The 27,305-nt window shown below is 50.7% G+C and overlaps 5 non-coding genes across 5 annotated transcripts; all 5 read right to left on the minus strand.

Moving 5' to 3' along the window:
- Positions 1-7,302: 7,302 nt before the first annotated feature.
- Positions 7,303-7,376, minus strand: Trnaa-agc (transfer RNA alanine (anticodon AGC)). Its single transcript has one exon. It is a non-coding gene; the product is annotated as a tRNA-Ala (tRNA).
- Positions 7,377-18,030: 10,654 nt separating this feature from the next.
- Positions 18,031-18,104, minus strand: Trnaa-agc (transfer RNA alanine (anticodon AGC)). The gene has a single exon. It is a non-coding gene; the product is annotated as a tRNA-Ala (tRNA).
- Positions 18,105-19,605: 1,501 nt separating this feature from the next.
- Trnaa-agc (transfer RNA alanine (anticodon AGC)) lies at positions 19,606-19,679 on the minus strand. Its single transcript has one exon. It is a non-coding gene; the product is annotated as a tRNA-Ala (tRNA).
- A 1,502-nt stretch (positions 19,680-21,181) lies between these two features.
- Trnaa-agc (transfer RNA alanine (anticodon AGC)) lies at positions 21,182-21,255 on the minus strand. The gene has a single exon. It is a non-coding gene; the product is annotated as a tRNA-Ala (tRNA).
- A 1,502-nt stretch (positions 21,256-22,757) lies between these two features.
- Positions 22,758-22,831, minus strand: Trnaa-agc (transfer RNA alanine (anticodon AGC)). Its single transcript has one exon. It is a non-coding gene; the product is annotated as a tRNA-Ala (tRNA).
- Positions 22,832-27,305: the final 4,474 nt, after the last annotated feature.

Consider the following 27,305-nt stretch of genomic DNA (forward strand, 5'->3'; position numbering starts at 1 on the left):
AGAAGGCAACACAGAATAAAAAGAATTGAAGTCGTTCACCGACGCAGCACTGTTTCAGTTTTTAAAAAACGGGCAGTACTGCACGGAACAGAGAACACTAGCACAGGTGAACGGTGGAGCAGAAAACGAAGAAACACTCGAGGTACAGACGGGACGAAAGACACGGACACTGCGGAGATGGGCTTCGGTGCTTGCAGGGGCACTGTCCACACCGAAAAGCTGGGGGCCTGCCAAGGGAAAAAACAGGGGGAGGGAAGGAGGGAGGGGGAGGGGAGAAAACGAAAAGAGGGGGTGGAAGCCCAGGGAGAGGGGGAGGGGAGGTAAGGATGGAAGGAAGGTGAGAGGGAGGGAGAGAAGGGAGAGAGGGTGCCCACAGGAAAATGAGAGGAGAGGGGAAGGCAAGGCTCAAGGTTGGTAGGAGGGGTAGATGGAGGGGAGGAGGGCATCATCCGGGAGGGGGAGTCGGCGGAAGCCACCTTGGGAGATGGTGTGGAGAGTGTGAAGATGGAGAGCAGGTGGGATACAGGAGTACAGGCGCGGCAGTGGGTTGGGGTGGGAGAGGATGGAAGAGACAAGCGGGTGGGGAGGATCAAGCTTGCGGGAGGTGTAGAGGATCCGTATCCGTTGGAGGAAGAGGAGGAGGTGTGGGAAGGGGATGAGGTCATAGAGGAGCCGTGTGGGGGAAGGGAGGCGGATGCGATAGGCGAGGCGGAGTGCATTCCGTTCAAGGATTTGAAGGAATTTGTAAAAGGTAGGCGGGGCACAGATCCAGGCGGGATGGGCATAACAGAGGATAGGGCGGATGAGAGATTTATAGGTGTGGAGGACGGTGGAGGGGTCCAGACCCCATGTGCGGCCAGAAAGGAGCTTCAGGAGGTGGAGTCGGGAGCGTGCCTTGGCTTGGATTGTCCGGAGATGAGGGGTCCAGGAGAGGCGACGGTAAGGGTGACGCCAAGGTACTTGAGGGTGGGTGTGAGGTTAATAGGACGGCCATAAATGGTAAGATAGAAAGCAAGGAGACGGAAGGAAGGGGTGGTTTTGCCTATGATGATTGCCTGGGTCTTGGAAGGATTGACCTTGAGCAACCACTGGTTACACCAAGAGGTGAACCGGTCCAGATGGGATTGGAGAAGGTGTTGGGAGCGTTGCAGGGTGGGGGCAAGGGCAAGGAAGGCGGTGTCATCGGCGTACTGGAGAAGGTGAAGGGGGGGTGCAGGTGGAGGCATGTCCGCCGTATAAAGAAGGTAAAGAAGAGGGGAAAGGACGGAACCTTGGGGCACACCGGCAGAGGGGTAGAAGGTGTAGGAATCAGTGTTGTGGATAGTGACATAGGAAGGGCGGTGGGAAATGAAGGAGGCGATCAGACGGACGTAGTTAATAGGAAGAGCAAAGGTTTGGAGCTTGAAGAGGAGACCAGAATGCCACACACGGTCATAGGCGCGTTGAAGGTCAAGGCAGAGGAATATGGCGGAGCGACGGGAGTTGAGTTGTTCGGAGAGGAGGTGAGTGAGGTGAAGGAGAAGGTCATCGGCAGAGAAGGATGGTCGAAAGCCACATTGGGTGGAGGGAAGGAAGTGGTGCCGGTGGAGATGCTGGTGGATGCAGCGGGTTAGAATGGATTCCAGGACCTTGCTGAAGACCGAGGTAAGGCTTATAGGACGGTAGGAGGAGACAGCGGAAGGTGGTTTATCGGGTTTGAGGAACATCAGGATCCGGGAGGTTTTCCACAGGTCGGGGTAGAAGCCGGTGGACAAGACCACATTGTACAGCCTGGCCAGGGTGGAGATGAAGGGGGCGGGAGCTTCATGGAGGTGACGGTAAGTAACACGGTCGGGACCAGGAGCAGTGTTGCGTTTGGTGCGGAGTATATCGATGATGTCTTGAGTAGTTATAGGGTTATTGAGTTCAGTGTGTGTAATGTTGTCCAAGTACTGGAAGCCAGGAGCTAGTGGAGGGATAGAGGTGTCAGTTCGATCGCGGACATCGGGGAAGAGGGAATAATCGAACTGGGGATCGTCAGGGATGGTAAAGACATCGGTGAGGTTGGAGGCAAAATGGTTGGCCTTACTAAGGTTGTCAGGAAAGGGATTGTCATTATGAAGGAGAGGATAGTAAGGGGGGGGGGGTTTGATCCAGTAAGGCGGCGGAAGGCTGACCAGTATTTGGACGAGTTAATAGGTAGGGTAGCATTAAGACGGGTGCATGTCTGTCGCCAGTCCCGGCGTTTCTTAGCTGCGAGCAAGTTCCGGATGTGTCTCTGGAGTTGCCGGTGGCGTTGTAGTGTGTCCCGGTCACGCGTGTGGAGGAAGGCACGGTAGAGACGACGGGATTCTCGAAGGAGGAGGACGGCCTGTGGGGGTAAAGTGGGACGGTGCGGGTGGATGGCGACGGTAGGAATGTGGGCCTCCACGGCCTCAGACAAGGTCTGCTGGAGAAAGGATGCGGCATGGGTTATGTCATGTGGGTGGTGGTAGGTGAGGGGGTGGCCATCGACTCGGGTAGTAAGGGTATCCCGGTATGCATTCCAGTCGGCACGGGAGTAATCATGGACATACTTGGGGGGAGGGTCAAGGCGAGGATCGGGACGGGGGCGACGACCGTCTGATATGGTAAGAAGGACAGGGAGATGGTCACTGCCAATAGGGTCGAGGACGTCCACCGCTATGCGGCCAAGGAGGTTGGGGGAGGCTAGGACGACATCGGGTGTGGTATTGGATTCAGGGCGGGTGTGTTGGGGAAGAGGAAGGACATCTCCTTGGATGGTGGCGAGGAACCGATGCCACCGCCGTAACTGGGTGGCGGAGCGACTATGGATATTGAGATCTGCGGCAATCACGTAGGAGGAGAAGGTACGGTCGATGTGGGAAAGGAAGTCAAAAGGAATAGGGGCAGAGGGGTGGACATAGATGGTGGCGCAGGTAACGGTGAGGCCGGGGAAGAATAGACTAAGGATCAGGTGTTCCGTGGGGTTGGGAAGGAGGGGTTGGAGCCGAACAGGGATCTTGCGATGGTGGCCAATGGCAACTCCGCCACGCGCTATCGGGAGGGGGTTGTCAGAGCGGTGAAGGAGGTAGGGCGAGGTATGGACAGTATGGTGGGGCTGGAGAAATGTTTCGTTTAGGAGGAAGGCATCCACGCGGTGGGTGGTGAGGGTATGCATAAGGAGATTCTTGTTGACAGGAAGGGATCGGATGTTGTTAAACAGGATACGTTGCTGTCGCGCCATAGTGGGAAGTTAGACGAGGGTGTCGAGACAGGAGAAGGTAAAATGGGCCTGGTTATGGGAGTAGGTGGCGTAAGTGTTGAGCTGGAAGATGGAACGGGCGGCAAGGGATATCTGCTGGAGGGTGTGGGGGCGCTGAAAGGGGTGGATGTTCTGAAGGACAACGGTTACAAAGCGGATGATGTCCTCAGCTGTGGGGGGGGGGACGGAGGGAATTGCCGGGAGGGGTGGGGGCATCCAAGGGGCGGACAGGGACAGTGACTTCAGGAGCGGAGGGAGGGGGTCGGGCCTTGCACTTTTGGGAGTAGGTTGGGTGTTGGAGGTTACAGGTGTTACAGGAGGGGGGGACTGAAGGTTGGGGCACTGTCGGAGGAAGTGCGCTTCTTTGCAGTGCGGGCAGACGGGGGCCTCTCGGCACTCAGATGTAGGATGTGCATTATAGCGCAAGCACCTCTGGCAGCGGATGGACTGTGGAAGGGAGCGGGAGGGGTCGACCTTATAACGGCGGTTGAAAAGGAGGGCACCCTACTTGAGGAGGAGGTCTATGGAGGGAGCATGCTCGGAGAACACCCGCATGAGGCGGGTGGGGCCGGCTGGATTGTGAATCCGGCGGACAGCTCGAACCTCTAGATAGGGATGGGCCTTCAGCTCCGCCAACACCTCCTCCTCCGAGATCATCGGGCTAAGCCGAGTGATCACGGCAGTGAGGGTCAGTGGGCGACGGGGCGGCTGGGGTTGTCGGGATGAGGAGGGGGAGGGAGCAGGGGCAAGGGAGGCATGGGGACCAAACCGTTTGAGGGGAATGCGGGAGAGGATGTCGGAGTGGAGGGTGGGGCTGGGGGATGTGATCAGGACGGAGTCCCGACGGGGGGTGAGAAGGGAGATCGGGGCTCCGGGGAAGTGCTGGCGGAGGAGAAGGGTAAGATTGCGGGCCTCCAGGAGAGAGGGATCAGGGTGAGAAAGGAGGTACCTGTAGGAGGGGGAGGTAGAGGAGGGAGTAGATAGGGCAGGTGGGGTGGTATCCATGGCATCCTGGGGGGTTGGAGGGGGGAGAGTTTGCGACTTCTTGGGAGCAGAAGAGGCTGGGGTGCCGCTGGGACGTTTCACAGCGGGAGAGGGATGGGAAGAGGTGTGGGGGATGGGGACGACCGGGAGATGGCGGGAGATGGCGGGTCCCACCGGCGGTGCAGGCACTGGTGGTGGTGCTGGTGCTGGCGCTGGAGCTGGAGCTGGCGCCACAGAAGATGCAGTGGCAGTGGTTGGCACTGGCGATGGCGAGGGCGATGGTGATGGTGATGGTGATGACGATGATGATGGTGTGGCGTGGGTGGTGGCCCGACGGGCAACAACCCTGGCGGGGGTGGCATGAGTTACATGTGGGAGGGGAGGGAATGGGTCACGTGAGGCATGGGGGGTAGGAACAGGGGAGGGAGCAACAAAAGGAGCGGGGGTGGGAAGAGTGAGGAGGGGGGGAATATATGGGGGAGGCGGTGATTGAGCACACCACGTGATGGTGGTGGCAGCAAGTGAGGGGGACGTGTACACGATTGCAGTGGTAGTGGCGGTAGTTGTGGGGGTTGTCATGGTGAGAGGATAAGTGGGAGAGGGGAAAAGAGGAAAAAGAACAGGGGACAGTCAAAGGACAAGGACAAGAGACTGACGAAGAGGAAGGGTAAGACGTAAGCAGAGACGACAGAAAGAAAGACGGGCAGGGAGCGGCGGCGGCGGCGGCGGCGGTGGCGGCGGCGGTCGGCAAAAGCAGCAGCGGCAGGAACCGGATACGATGGCGGCAACCGGCGTCGGCGGGAGACGGGCGGCGGCGGCAGCGGCGGCTGGGACCAACGGCGGCAAAGGCTCGGGACAACGGCAGCTGCAGCGATGACTGAAACCCCTAGCACTTCGATATTAACGACAATAATATCGAAGGGCGCAACCCTCTCGAGTTACGCCGAAGAACTGGTGGACGCTCACGCTAGTGACAGCCTTATTTATTGTTCGACGTCGCGCTAAAGCGAATGAGCACATTTCGCCTACGGCTTAGGCCGCTCTTCTAGTGTGGCTTCTCTGTGTCTGCAGGCAGCGAGGGGCTGCAAGCTTCCTGTGTTCGCACCTATATCACCTGTGCTTCCTTGTCAGAGACAGACTATCGCAAAACAAACAACTCACTTCATGAATTGATTGCTACGGCATCTGTTATCAGCTGACACAACCAGCAACACCAGTAGCAGCCGACTGCACTCAAAGAATGGGAACGTGCAGTGGGATTTACGTGAAATCGGCGCAAGGCAGATCTTTCCGACGTAGGCTTGGGAATCTTATGGGAACATTTGTACTGTTTCTAAATTAAGTGTAGGTGTGGGAGGAGGGTGCTTCCTGCGCACGAATAAAAGCACGCTCGATAATTGTGGGAGCTAATCGTTCGCTTGTATCTGCCTACACACCTCTGCTGGTTGTGAATTATTCCACTTGCATGGCAAGGTGCGCATGTAGGTGTGTTAAAAATTCTGGAGGCGCTGGGTATCGATCTCAGTACCTCTCGCACGCTACGCGAGCGCTCTACCATCTGAGCTACGCCCACCCCGTTACCTAGTAGTGCTACATACAGTCATGTCAACGTCACATACCCTTGCACTCCCATTATTCCGCAGACAAACACTACTCTCTATGTATCAGTGAGGGTGTCTTTCAGGTTTCGTGCATTCTGTATCGAATCGTAGTTGGCCACAATGAAAGTGGCACGCATAACGTCGAAGATAGAGTTCAGACACCGCTCTGAGTAATACGAACGTGTTGTCCACCTCTAGACTTCAATGACGTTAAGCTGTGATACCTAAGACAGATCTGCACTCGATGACACCACGATAACAGCCGGTCCCCACACTTACATCTTGCTCTCCTTATGACAGTATACATCATATCAGTCTGTGACGCTGGTTTTGCAAGTTCTTGCGTGCGTTTATGTTCGCCGCGACCAACACTTACCATGCACTGACCACAAAACATGGAGGAGCCGGGGCTTGAACCCGAGACCGTTCAATCGCTAAGCGAACGATCTGCCAACTGAGCTACAGCTACACACGCAACCAAGCCTGGCTATTCTCCATTCTTTGCGACTCTGATGTGCACGGACACGATGGTTGGTTGGTTTGTAGCGGCGAAGGTACCAGAATACAAAGGCGCGGACACGTTCATATACACAAGAGTTCCAAGTAGTTTCGATGCTCTGGTATTACGAATGCAAATTCCGTCTCTTTTGAACGTCTTAAATTGGAAGGGCGGTCACAAATTGTTCCATTTCACTCCTTGTCGACAATCACACAGCACCTGAGGTAATAAGCACATCTCGAGCCCCATTGTGCTCTCCATTGTTCATGCCAACTCAGTGCCTCGCTCTTTGCTACTGTGTAAAACTCTTGTCGTCCAACTGCAAAACACTGGGACACAACAAGTTTCCGCGTCCCCATTGCACTGATCGTACTACGAAACGCTCCCCAAACTTGGCAATCACCCATGCAGATGACTTTTCCGACTTTACACGACGCTCACGCAAGTGACAGCCTTATTTATAGTTCGACGTCGCGCCAAAGCGAATGAGCACATTTCGCCTACGGCTTAGGCCGCTCTTCTAGTGTGGCTGCTCCGTGTCTGCAGGCAGCGAGGGGCTGCAAGCTTCCTGTGTTCGCACCTATATCACCTGTGCTTCCTTGTCAGAGACAGACTATCGCAAAACATACAACTCACTCCATGATTTGATTGCTACGGCATCTGTTATCAGCAGTCACAACCAGCAACACCAGTAGCAGCCGACTGCACACAAAGAGTGGGAACGTGCAGTGGGATTTACGTGAAATCGGCGCAAGGCAGATCTTTCCGACGTAGACTTGAGAATCTTATGGGAACATTTGTACTGTTTCTAAATTAAGTGTAGGTGTGGGAGGAGGGTATTCCTGCGCACGAATAAAAGCACGCTCGCCAATTGTGGATGCTAATCGTTCGCTTGTATCTGCCTACACACCTCTGCCGGTTGGGAATTATTCCACTTGCATGGCAAGGTGCGCTTGTAGGTGTGTTAAAAATTGTGGAGGCGCTGGGTATCGATCCCAGTACCTCTCGCACGCTAAGCGAGCGCTCTACCATCTGAGCTACGCCCACCCCCCCGATAACTAGTAGTGCTACATACAGTCATATCAACGTCACAGACCCTTGCACTCCCATTATTCCGCAAACACTACTCTCTATGTATCAGTGAGAGTGTCTTTCAGGTTTCGTGCATTCTGTATCAAATCGTAGTTGGCCACAATGAAAGTTGCACGCATAACGTCGAAAATAGAGTTAAGACACCGCTCTGAGTAAGACGAACGTGTTGTCCACCTCTAGACTTCAATGACGTTAAGCCGTGATACCTAAGACAGATCTGCACTCGATGACACCACGATAACAGCCGGTCCCCACACATACATCTTGCTCTCCTTATGACAGTATACATCATATCAGTCTGTGACGCTGGTTTTGCAACTTCTTGCGTGCGTTTATGTTCGCCGCTACCAACACTTACCATGCACTGACCACAAAACATGGAGGAGCCGGGGCTTGAACCCGAGACCGTTCACACGCTAAGCGAACGATCTGCCAACTGAGCTACAGCTACACACACGATCAAGCCTGGCTATTCTCCATTCTTTGCGACTCTGATGTGCACGGACACGATGGTTGGTTGGTTTGTAGCGGCGAAGGTACCAGAATACAAAGGCGCGGACACCTTCATATACACAAGAGTTCCAAGTAGTTTCGATGCTCTGGTATTACGAATGCAAATTCCGTCTGTTTTGAACGTCTTAAATTGAAAGGGCGGTCACAAATTGGTCCATTTCACTCCTTGTCGACAATCACACAGCACCTGAGGTAACAAGCACATCTCGAGCCCCATTATGCTCTACATTGTTCATGCCAACTCAGTGCCTCGCTCTTTGCTACTGTGTAAAACTCTTGTCGTCCAACTGCAAAACACTGGGACACAACAAGTTTCCGCGTCACCATTGCACTGATCGTACTACAAAACGCTCCCCAAACTTGGCAATCACCCATGCAGATGACTTTTCCGACTTTACACGACGCTCACGCTAGTGACAGCCTTATTTATAGTTCGACGTCGCGCCAAAGCGAATGAGCACATTTCGCCTACGGCTTAGGCCGCTCTTCTAGTGTGGCTGCTCTGTGTCTGCAGGCAGCGAGGGGCTGCAAGCTTCCTGTGTTCGCACCTATATCACCTGTGCTTCCTTGTCAGAGCCAGACTATCGCAAAACATACAACTCACTCCATGAATTGATTGCTACGGCATCTGTTATCAGCAGTCACAACCAGCAACACCAGTAGCAGCCGACTGACGCAAAGAATGGGAACGTGCAGTGGGATTTACGTGAAATCGGCACAAGGCAGATCTTTCCGACGTAGACTTGAGAATCTTATGGGAACATTTGTACTGTTTCTAAATTAAGTGTAGGTGTGGGAGGAGGGTGCTTCCTGCGCACGAATAAAAGCACGCTCGCCAATTGTGGATGCTAATCGTTCGCTTGTATCTGCCTACACACCTCTGCCAGTTGGGAATAATTCCTCTTGCATGGGAAGGTGCGCATGTAGGTGTGTTAAAAATTCTGGAGGCGCTGGGTATCGATCCCAGTACCTCTCGCACGCTAAGCGAGCGCTCTACCATCTGAGCCAATTGTGGATGCTAATCGTTCGCTTGTATCTGCCTACACACCTCTGCCGGTTGGGAATTATTCCACTTGCATGGCAAGGTGCGCACCTAGGTGTGTTAAAAATTCTGGAGACGCTGGGCATCGATCCCAGTACCTCTCGCACGCTAAGCGAGCGCTCTACCATCTGAGCTACGCCCACCCCCCCGATAACTAATAGTGCTACATACAGTCATATCAACGATACAGACCCTTGCACTCCCATTATTCCGCAGACAAACACTACACTCTATGTATCAGTGAGAGTGTCTTTCAGGTTTCGTGCATTCTGTATCGAATCGTAGTTGGCCACAGTGAAAGTGGCACGCATAACGTCGAAAATAGAGTTCAGACACCGCTCTGAGTAAGACGAACGTGTTGTCCACCTCTAGACTTCAATGACGTTAAGCCGTGATACCTAAGACAGATCTGCACTCGATGACACCTCGATAACAGCCGGTCCCCACACATACATCTTGCTCTCCTTATGACAGTATACATCATATCAGTCTGTGACGCTGGTTTTGCAACTTCTTGCGTGCGTTTATGTTCGCCGCGACCAACACTTACCATGCACTGACCACAAAACATGAAGAAGACGGGGCTTGAACCCGAGACCGTTCACACGCTAACCGAACGATCTGCCAACTGAGCTACAGCTACACACACGATCAAGCCTGGCTATTCTCCATTCTTTGCGACTCTGATGTGCACGGACACGATGGTTGGTTGGTTTGTAGCGGCGAAGGTACCAGAATACAAAGGCGCGGACACCTTCATATACACAAGAGTTCCAAGTATTTTCGATGCTATGGTATTACGAATGCAAATTCCATCTGTTTTGAACGTCTTAAATTGAAAGGGCGGTCACAAATTGGTCCATTTCACTCCTTGTCGACAATCACACAGCACCTGAGGTAACAAGCACATCTCGAGCCCCATTGTGCTCCCCATTGTTCATGCCAACTCAGTGCCTCGCTCTTTGCTACTGTGTAAAACTCTTGTCGTCCAACTGCAAAACACTGGGACACAACAAGTTTCCGCGTCCCCATTGCACTGATCGTACTACGAAACGCTCCCCAAACTTGGCAATCACCCATGCAGATGACTTTTTCGACTTTACACGACGCTCACGCTAGTGACAGCCTTATTTATAGTTCGACGTCGCGCCAAAGCGAATGAGCACATTTCGCCTACGGCTTAGGCCGCTCTTCTAGTGTGGCTGCTCTGTGTCTGCAGGCAGCGAGAGGCTGCAAGCTTCCTGTGTTCGCACCTATATCACCTGTGCTTCCTTGTCAGAGACAGACTATCGCAAAACATACAACTCACTCCATGAATTGATTGCTACGGCATCTGTTATCAGCAGTCACAACCAGCAACACCAGTAGCAGCCGACTGACGCAAAGAATGGGAACGTGCAGTGGGATTTACGTGAAATCGGCGCAAGGCAGATCTTTCCGACGTAGGCTTGAGAATCTTATGGGAACATTTGTACTGTTTCTAAATTAAGTGTAGGTGTGGGAGGAGGGTGCTTCCTGCGCACGAATAAAAGCACGCTCGCCAATTGTGGATGCTAATCGTTCGCTTGTATCTGCCTACACACCTCTGCCGGTTGGGAATTATTCCACTTGCATAGCAAGGTGCGCATGTAGGTGTGTTAAAAATTCTGGAGGCGCTGGGTATCGATCCCAGTACCTCTCGCACGCTAAGCGAGCGCTCTACCATCTGAGCTAAGCGAACGATCTGCCAACTGAGCTACAGCTACACACACGACCAAGCCTAGCAATTCTCCATTCTTTGCGACTCTGATGTGCACGGACACGATGGTTGGTTGGTTTGTAGCGGCGAAGGTACCAGAATACAAAGGCGCGGACACGTTCATATACACAAGAGTTCCAAGTAGTTTCGATGCTCTGGTATTACGAATGCAAATTCCGTCTATTTTGAACGTCTTAAATTGAAAGGGCGGTCACAAATTGGTCCATTTCACTCCTTGTCGACAATCACACAGCACCTGAGGTAACAAGCACATCTCGAGCCCCATTGTGCTCTCCATTGTTCATGCCAACTCAGTGCCTCGCTCTTTGCTACTGTGTAAAACTCTTGTCGTCCAACTGCAAAACACTGGGACACAACAAGTTTCCGCGTCCCCATTGCACTGATCGTACTACGAAACGCTCCCCAAACTTGGCAATCACCCATGCAGATGACTTTTCCGACTTTACACGACGCTCACGCTAGTGACAGCCTTATTTATAGTTCGACGTCGCGCCAAAGCGAATGAGCACATTTCGCCTATGGCTTAGGCCGCTCTTCTAGTGTGGCTGCTCTGTGTCTGCAGGCAGCGAGAGGCTGCAAGCTTCCTGTGTTCGCACCTATATCACCTGTGTTTCCTTGTCAGAGACAGACTATCGCAAAACATACAACTCACTCCATGAATTGATTGCTATGGCATCTGTTATCAGCAGTCACAACCAGCAACACCAGTAGCAGCCGACTGACGCAAAGAATGGGAACGTGCAGTGGGATTTACGTGAAATCGGCGCAAGGCAGATCTTTCCGACGTAGGCTTGAGAATCTTATGGGAACATTTGTACTGTTTCTAAATTAAGTGTAGGTGTGGGAGGAGGTTGCTTCCTGCGCACGAATAAAAGCACGCTCGCCAATTGTGGATGCTAATCGTTCGCTTGTATCTGCCTACACACCTCTGCCGGTTGGGAATTATTCCACTTGCATGGCAAGGTGCGCATGTAGGTGTGTTAAAAATTGTGGAGGCACTGGGTATCGATCCCAGTACCTCTCGCACGCTAAGCGAGCGCTCTACCATCTGAGCTACTCCCACCCACACGATAACTAATAGTGCTACATACAGTCATATCGACGTTACAGACCCTTGCACTCCCATTATTCCGCAGACAAACACTACTCTCTATGTATCAGTGAGAGTGTCTTTCAGGTTTCGTGCATTCTGTATCGAATCGTAGTTGGCCACAATGAAAGTGGTACGCATAACGTCGAAAATAGAGTTCAGACACCTCTCTGAGTAAGACGAACGTGTTGTCCACCTCTAGACTTCAATGACGTTAAGCCGTGATACCTAAGACAGATCTGCACTCGATGACGCCACGATAACAGCCGGTCCTCACACTTACATCTTGCTCTCCTTATGACAGTATACATCATATCAGTCTGTGACGCTGGTTTTGCAACTTCTTGCGTGCGTTTATGTTCGCCGCGACCAACACTTACCATGCACTGACCACAAAACATGGAGGAGCCGGGGCTTGAACCCGAGACCGTTCACACGCTAAGCGAACGATCTGCCAACTGAGCTACAGCTACACACACGACCAAGCCTGGCTATTCTCCATTCTTTGCGACTCTGATGTGCACGGACACGATGGTTGGTTGGTTTGTAGCGGCGAAGGTACCAGAATACAAAGGCGCGGACACGTTCATATACACAAGAGTTCCAAGTAGTTTCGATGCTCTGGTATTACGAATGCAAATTCCGTCTGTTTTGAACGTCTTAAATTGAAAGGGCGGTCACAAATTGGTCCATTTCACTCCTTGTCGACAATCACACAGCACCTGAGGTAACAAGCACATCTCGAGCCCCATTGTGCTCTCCATTGTTCATGCCAACTCAGTGCCTCGCTCTTTGCTACTGTGTAAAACTCTTGTCGTCCAACTGCAAAACACTGGGACACAACAAGTTTCCGCGTCCCCATTGCACTGATCGTACTACGAAACGCTCCCCAAACTTGGCAATCACCCATGCAGATGACTTTCCCGACTTTACACGACGCTCACGCTAGTGACAGCCTTATTTATAGTTCGACGTCGCGCCAAAGCGAATGAGCACATTTCGCCTACGGCTTAGGCCGCTCTTCTAGTGTGGCTGCTCTGTGTCTGCAGGCAGCGAGAGGCTGCAAGCTTCCTGTGTTCGCATCTATATCACCTGTGCTTCCTTGTCAGAGACAGACTATCGCAAAACATACAACTCACTCCATGAATTGATTGCTACGGCATCTGTTATCAGCAGTCACAACCAGCAACACCAGTAGCAGCCGACTGACGCAAAGAATGGGAACGTGCAGTGGGATTTACGTGAAATCGGCGCAAGGCAGATCTTTCCGACGTAGGCTTGAGAATCTTATGGGAACATTTGTACTGTTTCTAAATTAAGTGTAGCTGTGGGAGGAGGGTGCTTCCTGCGCACGAATAAAAGCACGCTCGCCAATTGTGGATGATAATCGTTCGCTTGTATCTGCCTACACACCTCTGCCGGTTGGGAATTATTCCACTTGCATGGCAAGGTGCGCATGTAGGTGTGTTAAAAATTCTGGAGGCGCTGGGTATCGATCCCAGTACCTCTCGCACGCTAAGCGAGCACTCTACCATCTGAGCTACGCCCACGCCCCCGATAACTAATAGTGCTACTTACAGTCATATCAACGTTACAGACCCTTGCACTCCCATTATTCCGCAGACAAACACTACTCTCTATGTATCAGTGAGAGTGTCTTTCAGGTTTCGTGCAATCTGTATCGGATCGTAGTTGGCCACAATGAAAGTGGCACGCATAACGTCGAAAATAGAGTTCAGACACCGCTCTGAGTAAGACGAACGTGTTGTCCACCTCTAGACTTCAATGACGTTAAGCCGTGATACCTAAGACAGATCTGCACTCGATGACACCACGATAACAGCCGGTCCCCACACATACATCTTGCTCTCCTTATGACAGTATACATCATATCAGTCTGTGACGCTGGTTTTGCAACTTCTTGCGTGCGTTTATGTTCGCCGCGACCAACACTTACCATGCACTGACCACAAAACATGGAGGAGCCGGGGCTTGAACCCGAGACCGTTCACACGCTAACCGAACGATCTGCCAACTGAGCTACAGCTACACACACGAACAAGCCTGGCATTTCTCCATTCTTTGCGATTCTGATGTGCACGGACACGATGGTTGGTTGGTTTGTAGCGGCGAAGGTACCAGAATACAAAGGCGCGGACACGTTCATATACACAAGAGTTCCAAGTAGTTTCGATGCTCTGGTATTACGAATGCAAATTCCGTCTGTTTTGAACGTCTTAAATTGAAAGGGCGGTCACAAATTGGTCCATTTTTACTCCTTGTCGACAATCACACAGCACCTGAGGTAACAAGCACATCTCGAGCCCCATTGTGCTCTCCATTGTTCATGCCAACTCAGTGCCTCGCTCTTTGCTACTGTGTAAAACTCTTGTCGTCCAACTGCAAAACACTGGGACACAACAAGTTTCCGCATCCCCATTGCACTGATCGTACTACGAAACGCTCCCCAAACTTGGCAATCACCCATGCAGATGACTTTACCGACTTTACACGACGCTCACGCTAGTGACAGCCTTATTTATAGTTCGACGTCGCGCCAAAGCGAATGAGCACATTTCGCCTACGGCTTAGGCCGCTCTTCTAGTGTGGCTGCTCTGTGTCTGCAGGCAGCGAGAGGCTGCAAGCTTCCTGTGTTCGCACCTATATCACCTGTGCTTCCTTGTCAGAGACAGACTATCGCAAAACATACAACTCACTCCATGAATTGATTGCTACGGCATCTGTTATCAGCAGTCACAACCAGCAACACCAGTAGCAGCCGACTGACGCAAAGAATGGGAACGTGCAGTGGGATTTACGTGAAATCGGCGCAAGGCAGATCTTTCCGACGTAGGCTTGAGAATCTTATGGGAACATGTGTACTGTTTCTAAATTAAGTGTAGCTGTGGGAGGAGGGTGCTTCCTGCGCACGAATAAAAGCACGCTCGCCAATTGTGGATGATAATCGTTCGCTTGTATCTGCCTACACACCTCTGCCGGTTGGGAATTATTCCACTTGCATGGCAAGGTGCGCATGTAGGTGTGTTAAAAATTCTGGAGGCGCTGGGTATCGATCCCAGTACCTCTCGCACGCTAAAAGAGCAACCTACCATCTGAGCTACGCCCACCCCCCCGATAACTAATAGTGCTACATACAGTCATATCAACGTTACAGACCCTTGCACTCCCATTATTCCGCAGACAAACACTACTCTCTATGTATCAGTGAGAGTGTCTTTCAGGTTTCGTGCATTCTGTGTCGAATCGTAGTTGGCCACAATGAAAGTGGTACGCATAACGTCGAAAATAGAGTTCAGACACCGCTCTGAGTAAGACGAACGTGTTGTCCACCTCTAGACTTCAATGACGTTAAGCCGTGATACCTAAGACAGATCTGCACTCGATGACACCACGATAACAGCCGGTCCTCACACTTACATCTTGCTCTCCTTATGACAGTATACATCATATCAGTCTGTGACGCTGGTTTTGCCACTTCTTGCGTGCGTTTATGTTCGCCGCGACCAACACTTACCATGCACTGACCACAAAAAATGGACGAGCCGGGGCTTGAACCCGAGACCGTTCACACGCTAAGCGAACGATCTGCCAACTGAGCTACAGCTACACACACGACCAAGCCTGGCTATTCTCCATTCTTTGCGACTCTGATGTGCACGGACACGATGGTTGGTTGGTTTGTAGCGGCGAAGGTACCAGAATACAATTGCGCGGACACGTTCATATACACAAGAGTTCCAAGTAGTTTCGATGCTCTGGTATTACGAATGCAAATTCCGTCTGTTTTGAACGTCTTAAATTGAAAGGGCGGTCATAAATTGGTCCATTTCACTCCTTGTCGACAATCACACAGCACCTGAGGTAACAAGCACATCTCGAGCCCCATTGTGCTCTCCATTGTTCATGCCAACTCAGTGCCTCGCTCTTTGCTACTGTGTAAAGCTCTTGTCGTCCAACTGCAAAACACTGGGACACAACAAGTTTCCGCGTCCCCATTGCACTGATCGTACTACGAAACGCTCCCCAAACTTGGCAATCACCCATGCAGATGACTTTTCCGACTTTACACGACGCTCACGCTAGTGACAGCCTTATTTATAGTTCGACGTCGCGCCAAAGCGAATGAGCACATTTCGCCTACGGCTTAGGCCGCTCTTCTAGTGTGGCTGCTCTGTGTCTGCAGGCAGCGAGAGGCTGCAAGCTTCCTGTGTTCGCACCTATATCACCTGTGCTTCCTTGTCAGAGACAGACTATCGCAAAACATACAACTCACTCCATGAATTGATTGCTACGGCATCTGTTATCAGCAGTCACAACCAGCAACACCAGTAGCAGCCGACTGACGCAAAGAATGGGAACGTGCAGTGGGATTTACGTGAAATCGGCGCAAGGCAGATCTTTCCGACGTAGGCCTGAGAATCTTATGGGAACATTTGTACTGTTTCTAAATTAAGTGTAGGTGTGGGAGGAGGGTGCTTCCTGCGCACGAATAAAAGCACGCTCGCCAATTGTGGATGCTAATCGTTCGCTTGTATCTGCCTACACACCTCTGCTGTTGGGAATTATTCCACTTGAATGGCAAGGTACGCATGTAGGTGTGTTAAAAATTCTGGAGGCGCTGGGTATCGATCCCAGTACATCTCGCACGCTAAGCGAGCGCTCTACCATCTGAGCTACGCCCACCCCCCGATAACTAATAGTGCTACATACAGTCATATCAACGTTACAGACCCTTGCACTCCCATTATTCCGCAGAAGAACACTACTCTCTATGTATCAGTGAGAGTGTCTTTCAGGTTTCGTGCATTCTGTATCGAATCGTAGTTGGCCACAATGAAAGTGGTACGCATAACGTCGAAAATAGAGTTCAGACACCGCTCTGAGTAAGACGAACGTGTTGTCCACCTCTAGACTTCAATGACGTTAAGCCGTGATACCTAAGACAGATCTGCACTCGATGACACCACGATAACAGCCGGTCCTCACACTTACATCTTGCTCTCCTTATGACAGTATACATCATATCAGTCTGTGACGCTGGTTTTGCAACTTCTTGCGTGCGTTTATGTTCGCCGCGACCAACACTTACCATGCACTGACCACAAAACATGGAGAAGCCGGGGCTTGAACCCGAGACCGTTCACACGCTAAGCGAACGATCTGCCAACTGAGCTACAGCTACACACACGACCAAGCCTGGCTATTCTCCATTCTTTGCGACTCTGATGTGCACGGACACGATGGTTGGTTGGTTTGTAGCGGCGAAGGTACCAGAATACAATGGCGCGGACACGTTCATATACACAAGAGTTCCAAGTAGTTTCGATGCTCTGGTATTACGAATGCAAATTCCGTCTGTTTTGAACGTCTTAAATTGAAAGGGCGGTCACAAATTGGTCCATTTCACTCCTTGTCGACAATCACACAGCACCTGAGGTAACAAGCACATCTCGAGCCCCATTGTGCTCTCCATTGTTCATGCCAACTCAGTGCCTCGCTCTTTGCTACTGTGTAAAACTCTTGTCGTCCAACTGAAAAACACTGGGACACAACAAGTTTCCGCGTCCCCATTGCACTGATCGTACTACGAAACGCTCCCCAAACTTGGCAATCACCCATGCAGATGACTTTTCCGAATTTACACGACGCTCACGCTAGTGACAGCCTTATTTATAGTTCGACGTCGCGCCAAAGCGAATGAGCACATTTCGCCTACGGCTTAGGCCGCTCTTCTAGTGTGGCTGCTCTGTGTCTGCAGGCAGCGAGAGGCTGCAAGCTTCCTGTGTTCGCACCTATATCACCTGTGCTTCCTTGTCAGAGTCGGACTATCGCAAAACATACAACTCACTCCATGAATTGATTGCTACGGCATCTGTTATCAGCAGTCACAACCAGCAACACCAGTAGCAGCCGACTGACGCAAAGAATGGGAACGTGCAGTGGGATTAACGCGAAATCGGCGCAAGGCAGATCTTTCCGACGTAGGCTTGAGAATCTTATGGGAACATTTGTACTTTTTCTAAATTATGTGTAGGTGTGGGATGAGGGTGCTTCCTGCGCACGAATAAAAGCACGCTCGCCAATTGTGGATGCTAATCGTTCGCTTGTATCTGCCTACACACCTCTGCTGTTGGGAATTATTCCACTTGCATGGCAAGGTACGCATGTAGGTGTGTTAAAAATTCAGGAGGCGCTGGGTATCGATCCCAGTACCTCTCGCACGCTAAGCGAGCGCTCTACCATCTGAGCTACGCCCACCCCCCGATAACTGATAGTGCTACATACAGTCATATCAACGTTACAGACCCTTGCACTCCCATTATTCCGCAGAAGAACACTACTCTCTATGTATCAGTGAGAGTGTCTTTCAGGTTTCGTGCATTCTGTATCGAATCGTAGTTGGCCACAATGAAAGTGGTACGCATAACGTCGAAAATAGAGTTCAGACACCGCTCTGAGTAAGACGAACGTGTTGTCCACCTCTAGACTTCAATGACGTTAAGCCGTGATACCTAAGACAGATCTGCACTCGATGACACCACGATAACAGCCGGTCCTCACACTTACATCTTGCTCTCCTTATGACAGTATACATCATATCAGTCTGTGACGCTGGTTTTGCAACTTCTTGCGTGCGTTTATGTTCGCCGCGACCAACACTTACCATGCACTGACCACAAAACATGGACGAGCCGGGGCTTGAACCCGAGACCGTTCACACGCTAAGCGAACGATCTGCCAACTGAGCTACAGCTACACACACGACCAAGCCTGGCTATTCTCCATTCTTTGCGACTCTGATGTGCACGGACACGATGGTTGGTTGGTTTGTAGCGGCGAAGGTACCAGAATACAATGGCGCGGACACGTTCATATACACAAGAGTTCCAAGTAGTTTCGATGCTCTGGTATTACGAATGCAAATTCCGTCTGTTTTGAACGTCTTAAATTGAAAGGGCGGTCACAAATTGGTCCATTTCACTCCTTGTCGACAATTACACAGCACCTGAGGTAACAAGCACATCTCGAGCCCCATTGTGCTCTCCATTGTTCATGCCAACTCAGTGCCTCGCTCTTTGCTACTGTGTAAAACTCTTGTCGTCCAACTGCAAAACACTGGGACACAACAAGTTTCCGCGTCCCCATTGCACTGATCGTACTACGAAACGCTCCCCAAACTTGGCAATCACCCATGCAGATGACTTTTCCGACTTTACACGACGTACACGCTAGTGACAGCCTTATTTATAGTTCGACGTCGCGCCAAAGCGAATGAGCACATTTCGCCTACGGCTTAGGCCGCTCTTCTAGTGTGGCTGCTCTGTGTCTGCAGGCAGCGAGAGGCTGCAAGCTTCCTGTGTTCGCACCTATATCACCTGTGCTTCCTTGTCAGAGACAGACTATCGCAAAACATACAACTCACTCCATGAATTGATTGCTACGGCATCTGTTATCAGCAGTCACAACCAGCAACACCAGTAGCAGCCGACTGACGCAAAGAATGGGAACGTGCAGTGGGATTTACGTGAAATCGGCGCAAGGCAGATCTTTCCGACGTAGGCTTGAGAATCTTATGGGAACATTTGTACTGTTTCTAAATTAAGTGTAGGTGTGGGAGGAGGGTGCTTCCTGCGCACGAATAAAAGCACGCTCGCCAATTGTGGATGCTAATCGTTCGCTTGTATCTGCCTACACACCTCTGCTGTTGGGAATTATTCCACTTGCATGGCAAGGTACGCATGTAGGTGTGTTAAAAATTCTGGAGGCGCTGGGTATCGATCCCAGTACCTCTCGCACGCTAAGCGAGCGCTCTACCATCTGAGCTACGCCCACCCCCCCGATAACTAATAGTGCTACATACAGTCATATCAACGTTACACACCCTTGCACTCCCATTATTCCGCAGACAAACACTACTCTCTATGTATAAGTGAGAGTGTCTTTCAGGTTTCGTGCATTCTGTATCGAATCGTAGTTGGCCACAATGAAAGTGGTACGCATAACGTCGAAAATAGAGTTCAGACACCGCTCTGAGTAAGACGAACGTGTTGTCCACCTCTAGACTTCAATGACGTTAAGCCGTGATACCTAAGACAGATCTGCACTCGATGACACCACGATAACAGCCGGTCCTCACACTTACATCTTGCTCTCCTTATGACAGTATACATCATATCAATCTGTGACGCTGGTTTTGCAACTTTTTGCGTGCGTTTATGTTCGCCGCGACCAACACTTACCATGCACTGACCACAAAATATGGAGGAGCCGGGGCTTGAACCCGAGACCGTTCACACGCTCAGCAAACGATCTGCCAACTGAGCTACAGCTACACACACGACCAAGCCTGGCTATTCTCCATTCTTTGCGACTCTGATGTGCACGGACACGATGGTTGGTTGGTTTGTAGCGGCGAAGGTACCAGAATACAATGGCGCGGACACGTTCATATACACAAGAGTTCCAAGTAGTTTCGATGCTCTGGTATTACGAATGCAAATTCCGTCTGTTTTGAACGTCTTAAATTGAAAGGGCGGTCACAAATTGGTCCATTTCACGCTTTGTCGACAATCACACAGCACCTGAGGTAACAAGCACATCTCGAGCCCCATTGTGCTCTCCATTGTTCATGCCAACTCAGTGCCTCGCTCTTTGCTACTGTGTAAAACTCTTGTCGTCCAACTGCAAAACACTGGGATACAACAAGTTTCCGCGTCCCCATTGCACTGATCGTACTACGAAACGCTCCCCAAACTTGGCAATCACCCATGCAGATGACTTTCCGACTTTACACGACGCTCACGGTAGTGACAGCCTTATTTATAGTTCGACGTCGCGCCACAGCGAATGAGCACATTTCGCCTACGGCTTAGGCCGCTCTTCTAGTGTGGCTGCTCTGTGTCTGCAGGCAGCGTGGGGCTGCAAGCTTCCTGTGTTCGCACCTGTATATCCTGTGCTTCCTTGTCAGAGACAGACTATCGCAAAACATACAACTCACTCCATGAATTGATTGCTACGGCATCTGTTATCAGCAGTCACAACCAGCAACACCAGTAGCAGCCGACTGACGCAAAGAATGGGAACGTGCAGTGGGATTTACGTGAAATCGGCGCAAGGCAGATCTTTCCGACGTAGGCTTGAGAATCTTATGGGAACATTTGTACTGTTTCTAAATTAAGTGTAGGTGTGGGAGGAGGGTGCTTCCTGCGCACGAATAAAAGCACGTTCGCCAATTGTGGATGCTAATCGTTCGCTTGTATCTGCCTACACACCTCTGCCGGTTGGGAATTATTCCACTTGCATGGCAAGGTGCGCATGTAGGTGTGTTAAAAATTCCGGAGGCGCTGGGTATCGATCCCAGTACCTCTCGCACGCTAAGCGAGCGCTCTACCATCTGAGCTACGCCCACCCCCCCGATAACTAATAGTGCTACATACAGTCATATCAACGTTACAGACCCTTGCACTCCCATTGTTCCGCAGACAAACACCACTCTCTATGTATCAGTGAGAGTGTCTTTCAGGTTTCGTGCATTCGTTATCGAATCGTAGTTGCCACAATGAAAGTGGTACGCATAACGTCGAAAATAGAGTTCAGACACCGCTCTGAGTAAGACGAACGTGTTGTCCACCTCTAGACTTCAATGACGTTAAGCCGTGATACCTAAGACAGATCTGCACTCGATGACACCACGATAACAGCCGGTCCTCACACTTACATCTTGCTCTCCTTATGACAGTATACATCATATCAGTCTGTGACGCTGGTTTTGCAACTTCTTGCGTGCGTTTATGTTCGCCGCGACCAACACTTACCCTGCACTGACCACAAAACATGGAGGAGCCGGGGCTTGAACCCGAGACCGTTCTCACGCTAAGCGAACGATCTGCCAACTGAGCTACAGCTACACACACGACCAAACCTGGCTATTCTCCATTCTTTGCGACTCTGATGTGCACGGACACGATGGTTGGTTGGTTTGTAGCGGCGAAGGTACCAGAATACAAAGGCGCGGACACGTTCATATACACAAGAGTTCCAAGTAGTTTCGATGCTCTGGTATTACGAATGCAAATTCCGTCTGTTTTGAACGTCTTAAATTGAAAGGGCGGTCACAAATTGGTCCATTTCACTCCTTGTCGACAATCACACAGCACCTGAGATAACAAGCACATCTCGAGCCCCATTGTGCTCTCCATTGTTCATGCCAACTCAGTGCCTCGCTCTTTGCTACTGTGTAAAACTCTTGTCGTCCAACTGCAAAACACTGGGACACAACAAGTTTCCGCGTCCCCATTGCACTGATCGTACTACGAAACGCTCCCCAAACTTGGCAATCACCCATGCAGATGACTTTTCCGACTTTACACGACGCTCACGCTAGTGACAGCCTTATTTATAGTTCGACGTCGCGCCAAAGCGAATGAGCACATTTCGCCTACGGCTTAGGCCGCTCTTCTAGTGTGGCTGCTCTGTGTCTGCAGGCAGCGTGGGGCTGCAAGCTTCCTGTGTTCGCACCTGTATATCCTGTGCTTCCTTGTCAGAGACAGACTATCGCAAAACATACAACTCACTCCATGAATTGAATGCTACGGCATCTGTTATCAGCAGTCACAACCAGCAACACCAGTAGCAGCCGACTGACGCAAAGAATGGGAACGTGCAGTGGGATTTACGTGAAATCGGCGCAAGGCAGATCTTTCCGACGTAGGCTTGAGAATCTTATGGGAACATTTGTACTGTTTCTAAATTAAGTGTAGCTGTGGGAGGAGGGTGCTTCCTGCGCACGAATAAAAGCACGCTCGCCAATTGTGGATGATAATCGTTCGCTTGTATCTGCCTACACACCTCTGCCGGTTGGGAATTATTCCACTTGCATGGCAAGGTGCGCATGTAGGTGTGTTAAAAATTCTGGAGGCGCTGGGTATCGATCCCAGTACCTCTCGCACGCTAAGCGAGCGCTCTACCATCTGAGCTACGCCCACCCCCCCGATAACTAATAGTGCTACATACAGTCATATCAACGTTACAGACCCTTGCACTCCCATTGTTCCGCAGACAAACACTACTCTCTATGTATCAGTGAGAGTGTCTTTCAGGTTTCGTGCATTCTGTATCGAATCGTAGTTGGCCACAATGAAAGTGGTACGCATAACGTCGAAAATAGAGTTCAGACACCGCTCTGAGTAAGACGAACGTGTTGTCCACCTCTAGACTTCAATGACGTTAAGCCGTGATACCTAAGACAGATCTGCACTCGATGACACCACGATAACAGCCGGTCCTCACACTTACATCTTGCTCTCCTTATGACAGTATACTTCATATCAGTCTGTGACGCTGGTTTTGCAACTTCTTGCGTGCGTTTATGTTCGCCGCGACCAACACTTACCCTGCACTGACCACAAAACATGGAGGAGCCGGGGCTTGAACCCGAGACCGTTCTCACGCTAAGCGAACGATCTGCCAACTGAGCTACAGCTACACACACGACCAAACCTGGCTATTCTCCATTCTTTGCGACTCTGATGTGCACGGACACGATGGTTGGTTGGTTTGTAGCGGCGAAGGTACCAGAATACAAAGGCGCGGACACGTTCATATACACAAGAGTTCCAAGTAGTTTCGATGCTCTGGTATTACGAATGCAAATTCCGTCTGTTTTGAACGTCTTAAATTGAAAGGGCGGTCACAAATTGGTCCATTTCACTCCTTGTCGACAATCACACAGCACCTGAGGTAACAAGCACATCTCGAGCCCCATTATGCTCTCCATTGTTCATGCCAACTCAGTGCCTCGCTCTTTGCTACTGTGTAAAACTCTTGTCGTCCAACTGCAAAACACTGGGACACAACAAGTTTCCGCGTCCCCATTGCACTGATCGTACTACGAAACGCTCCCCAAACTTGGCAATCACCCATGCAGATGAGTTTTTCCGACTTTACACGACGCTCACGCAACGCTCACGCTAGTGACAGCCTTATTTACAGTTCGACGTCGCGCCAAAGCGAATGAGCACATTTCGCCTATGGCTTAGGCCGCTCTTCTAGTGTGGCTGCTCTGTGTCTGCAGGCAGCGAGGGGCTGCAAGCTTCCTGTGTTCGCACCTATATCACCTGTGCTTCCTTGTCAGTGACAGACTATCGCAAAACATACAACTCACTCCATGAATTGATTGCTACGGCATCTGTTATCAGCAGTCACAACCAGCAAAACCAGTAGCAGCCGACTGACGCAAAGAATGGGAACGTGCAGTGGGATTTACGTGAAATCGGCGCAAGGCAGATCTTTCCGACGTAGGCTTGAGAATCTTATGGGAACATTTGTACTGTTTCTAAATTAAGTGTAGGTGTGGGAGGAGGGTGCTTCCTGCGCACGAATAAAAGCACGCTCGCCAATTGTGGATGCTAATCGTTCGCTTGTATCTGCCTACACACCTCTGCCGGTTGGGAATTGTTCCACTTGCATGGCAAGGTGCGCATGTAGGTGTGTTAAAAATTCTGGAGGCGCTAGGTATCGATCCCAGTACCTCTCGTATGCTAAGCGAGCGCTCTACCATCTGAGCTACGCCCACCCCCCCGATAACTAATAGTGCTACATACAGACATATCAACGTTACAGACACTTGCACTCCCATTATTCCGCAGACAAACACTACTCTCTATGTATCAGTGAGAGTGTCTTTCAGGTTTCGTGCATTCTGTATCGAATCGTAGTTGGCCACAATGAAAGTGGCACGCATAATGTCGAAAATAGAGTTTAGACACCGCTCTGAGTAAGACGAACGTGTTGTCCACCTCTAGACTTCAATGACGTTAAGCCGTGATACCTAAGACAGATCTGCACTCGATGACACCACGATAACAGCCGGTCCCCACACATACATCTTGCTCTCCTTATGACAGTATACATCATATCAATCTGTGACGCTGGTTTTGTAACTTCTTGCGTGCGTTTATGTTCGCCGCGACCAACACTTACCATGCACTGACCACAAAACATGGAGGAGCCGGGGCTTGAACCCGAGACCGTTCACACGCTCAGCGAACGATCTGCCAACTGAGCTACAGCTACACACACGACCAAGCCTGACTATTCTCCATTCTTTGCGACTCTGATGTGCACGGACACGATGGTTGGTTGGTTTGTAGCGGCGAAGGTACCAGAATACAAAGGCGCGGACACGTTCATATACACAAGAGTTCCAAGTAGTTTCGATGCTCTGGTATTACGAATGCAAATTCCGTCTGTTTTGAACGTCTTAAATTGAAAGGGCGGTCACAAATTGGTCCATTTCACTCCTTGTCGACAATCACACAGCACCTGAGGTAACAAGCACATCTCGAGCCCCATTGTGCTCTCCATTGTTCATGCCAACTCAGTGCCTCGCTCTTTGCTACTGTGTAAAACTCTTGTCGTCCAACTGCAAAACACTGGGACACAACAAGTTTCCGCGTCCCCATTGCACTGATCGTACTACGAAACGCTCCCCAAACTTGGCAATCACCCATGCAGATGACGTTTCCGACTATACACGACGCTCACGCAACGCTCACGCTAGTGACAGCCTTATTTACAGTTCGACGTCGCGCCAAAGCGAATGAGCACATTTCGCCTATGGCTTAGGCCGCTCTTCTAGTGTGGCTGCTCTGTGTCTGCAGGCAGCGAGAGGCTGCAAGCTTCCTGTGTTCGCACCTATATCACCTGTGCTTCCTTGTCAGAGTCGGACTATCGCAAAACATACAACTCACTCCATGAATTGATTGCTACGGCATCTGTTATCAGCAGTCACAACCAGCAACACCAGTAGCAGCCGACTGACGCAAAGAATGGGAACGTGCAGTGGGATTTACGTGAAGTCGGCGCAAGGCAGATCTTTCCGACGTAGGCTTGAGAATCTTATGGGAACATTTGTACTGTTTCTAAATTGAGTGTAGGTGTGGGAGAAGGGTGCTTCCTGCGCACGAATAAAAGCACGCTCGCCAATTGTGGATGCTAATCGTTCGCTTGTATCTGCCTACACACCTCTGCCGGTTGGGAATTATTCCACTTGCATGGCAAGGTGCGCATGTAGGTGTGTTAAAAATTCTGGAGGCGCTGGGTATCGATGCCAGTACCTCTCGCACGCTAAGCGAGCGCTCTACCATCTGAGCTACGCCCACCCCCCCGATAACTAGTAGTGCTACATACAGACATATCAACGTTACAGACCCTTGCACTCCCATTATTCCGCAGACAAACTCTTCTCTCTATGTATCAGTGAGAGTGTCTTTCAGGTTTCGTGCATTCTGTATCGAATCGTAGTTGGCCACAATGAAAGTGGCACGCATAACGTCGAAAATAGAGTTCAGACACCGCTCTGAGTAAGACGAACGTGTTGTCCACCTCTAGACTTCAATGACGTTAAGCCGTGATACCTAAGACAGATCTGCACTCGATGACACCACGATAACAGCCGGTCCTCACACTTACATCTTGCTCTCCTTATGACAGTATACATCATATCAGTCTGTGACGCTGGTTTTGCAACTTCTTGCGTGCGTTTATGTTCGCCGCGACCAACACTTACCATGCACTGACCACAAAACATGGAGGAGCCGGGGCTTGAACCCGAGACCGTTCACACGCTCAGCGAACGATCTGCCAACTGAGCTACAGCTACACACACGACCAAGCCTGACTATTCTCCATTCTTTGCGACTCTGATGTGCACGGACACGATGGTTGGTTGGTTTGTAGCGGCGAAGGTACCAGAATACAAAGGCGCGGACACGTTCATATACACAAGAGTTCCAAGTAGTTTCGATGCTCTGGTATTACGAATGCAAATTCCGTCTGTTTTGAACGTCTTAAATTGAAAGGGCGGTCACAAATTGGTCCATTTCACTCCTTGTCGACAATCACACAGCACCTGAGGTAACAAGCACATCTCGAGCCCCATTGTGCTCTCCATTTTTCATTCCAACTCAGTGCCTCGCTCTTTGCTACTGTGTAAAACTCTTGTCGTCCAACTGCAAAACACTGGGACACAACAAGTTTCCGCATCCCCATTGCACTGATCGTACTACGAAACGCTCCCCAAACTTGGCAATCACCCATGCAGATGACTTTTCCGACTATACACGACGCTCACGCAACGCTCACGCTAGTGACAGCCTTATTTACAGTTCGACGTCGCGCCAAAGCGAATGAGCACATTTCGCCTATGGCTTAGGCCGCTCTTCTAGTGTGGCTGCTCTGTGTCTGCAGGCAGCGAGAGGCTGCAAGCTTCCTGTGTTCGCACCTATATCACCTGTGCTTCCTTGTCAGAGACAGACTATCGCAAAACATACAACTCACTCCATTAATTGATTGCTACGGCATCTGTTATCAGCAGTCACAACCAGCAACACCAGTAGCAGCCGACTGACGCAAAGAATGGGAACGTGCAGTGGGATTTACGTGAAATCGGCGGAAGGCA

This window comes from Schistocerca gregaria, chromosome 11 (assembly GCF_023897955.1).
Source record: "Schistocerca gregaria isolate iqSchGreg1 chromosome 11, iqSchGreg1.2, whole genome shotgun sequence".
Lineage (NCBI taxonomy): Eukaryota > Metazoa > Arthropoda > Insecta > Orthoptera > Acrididae > Schistocerca > Schistocerca gregaria.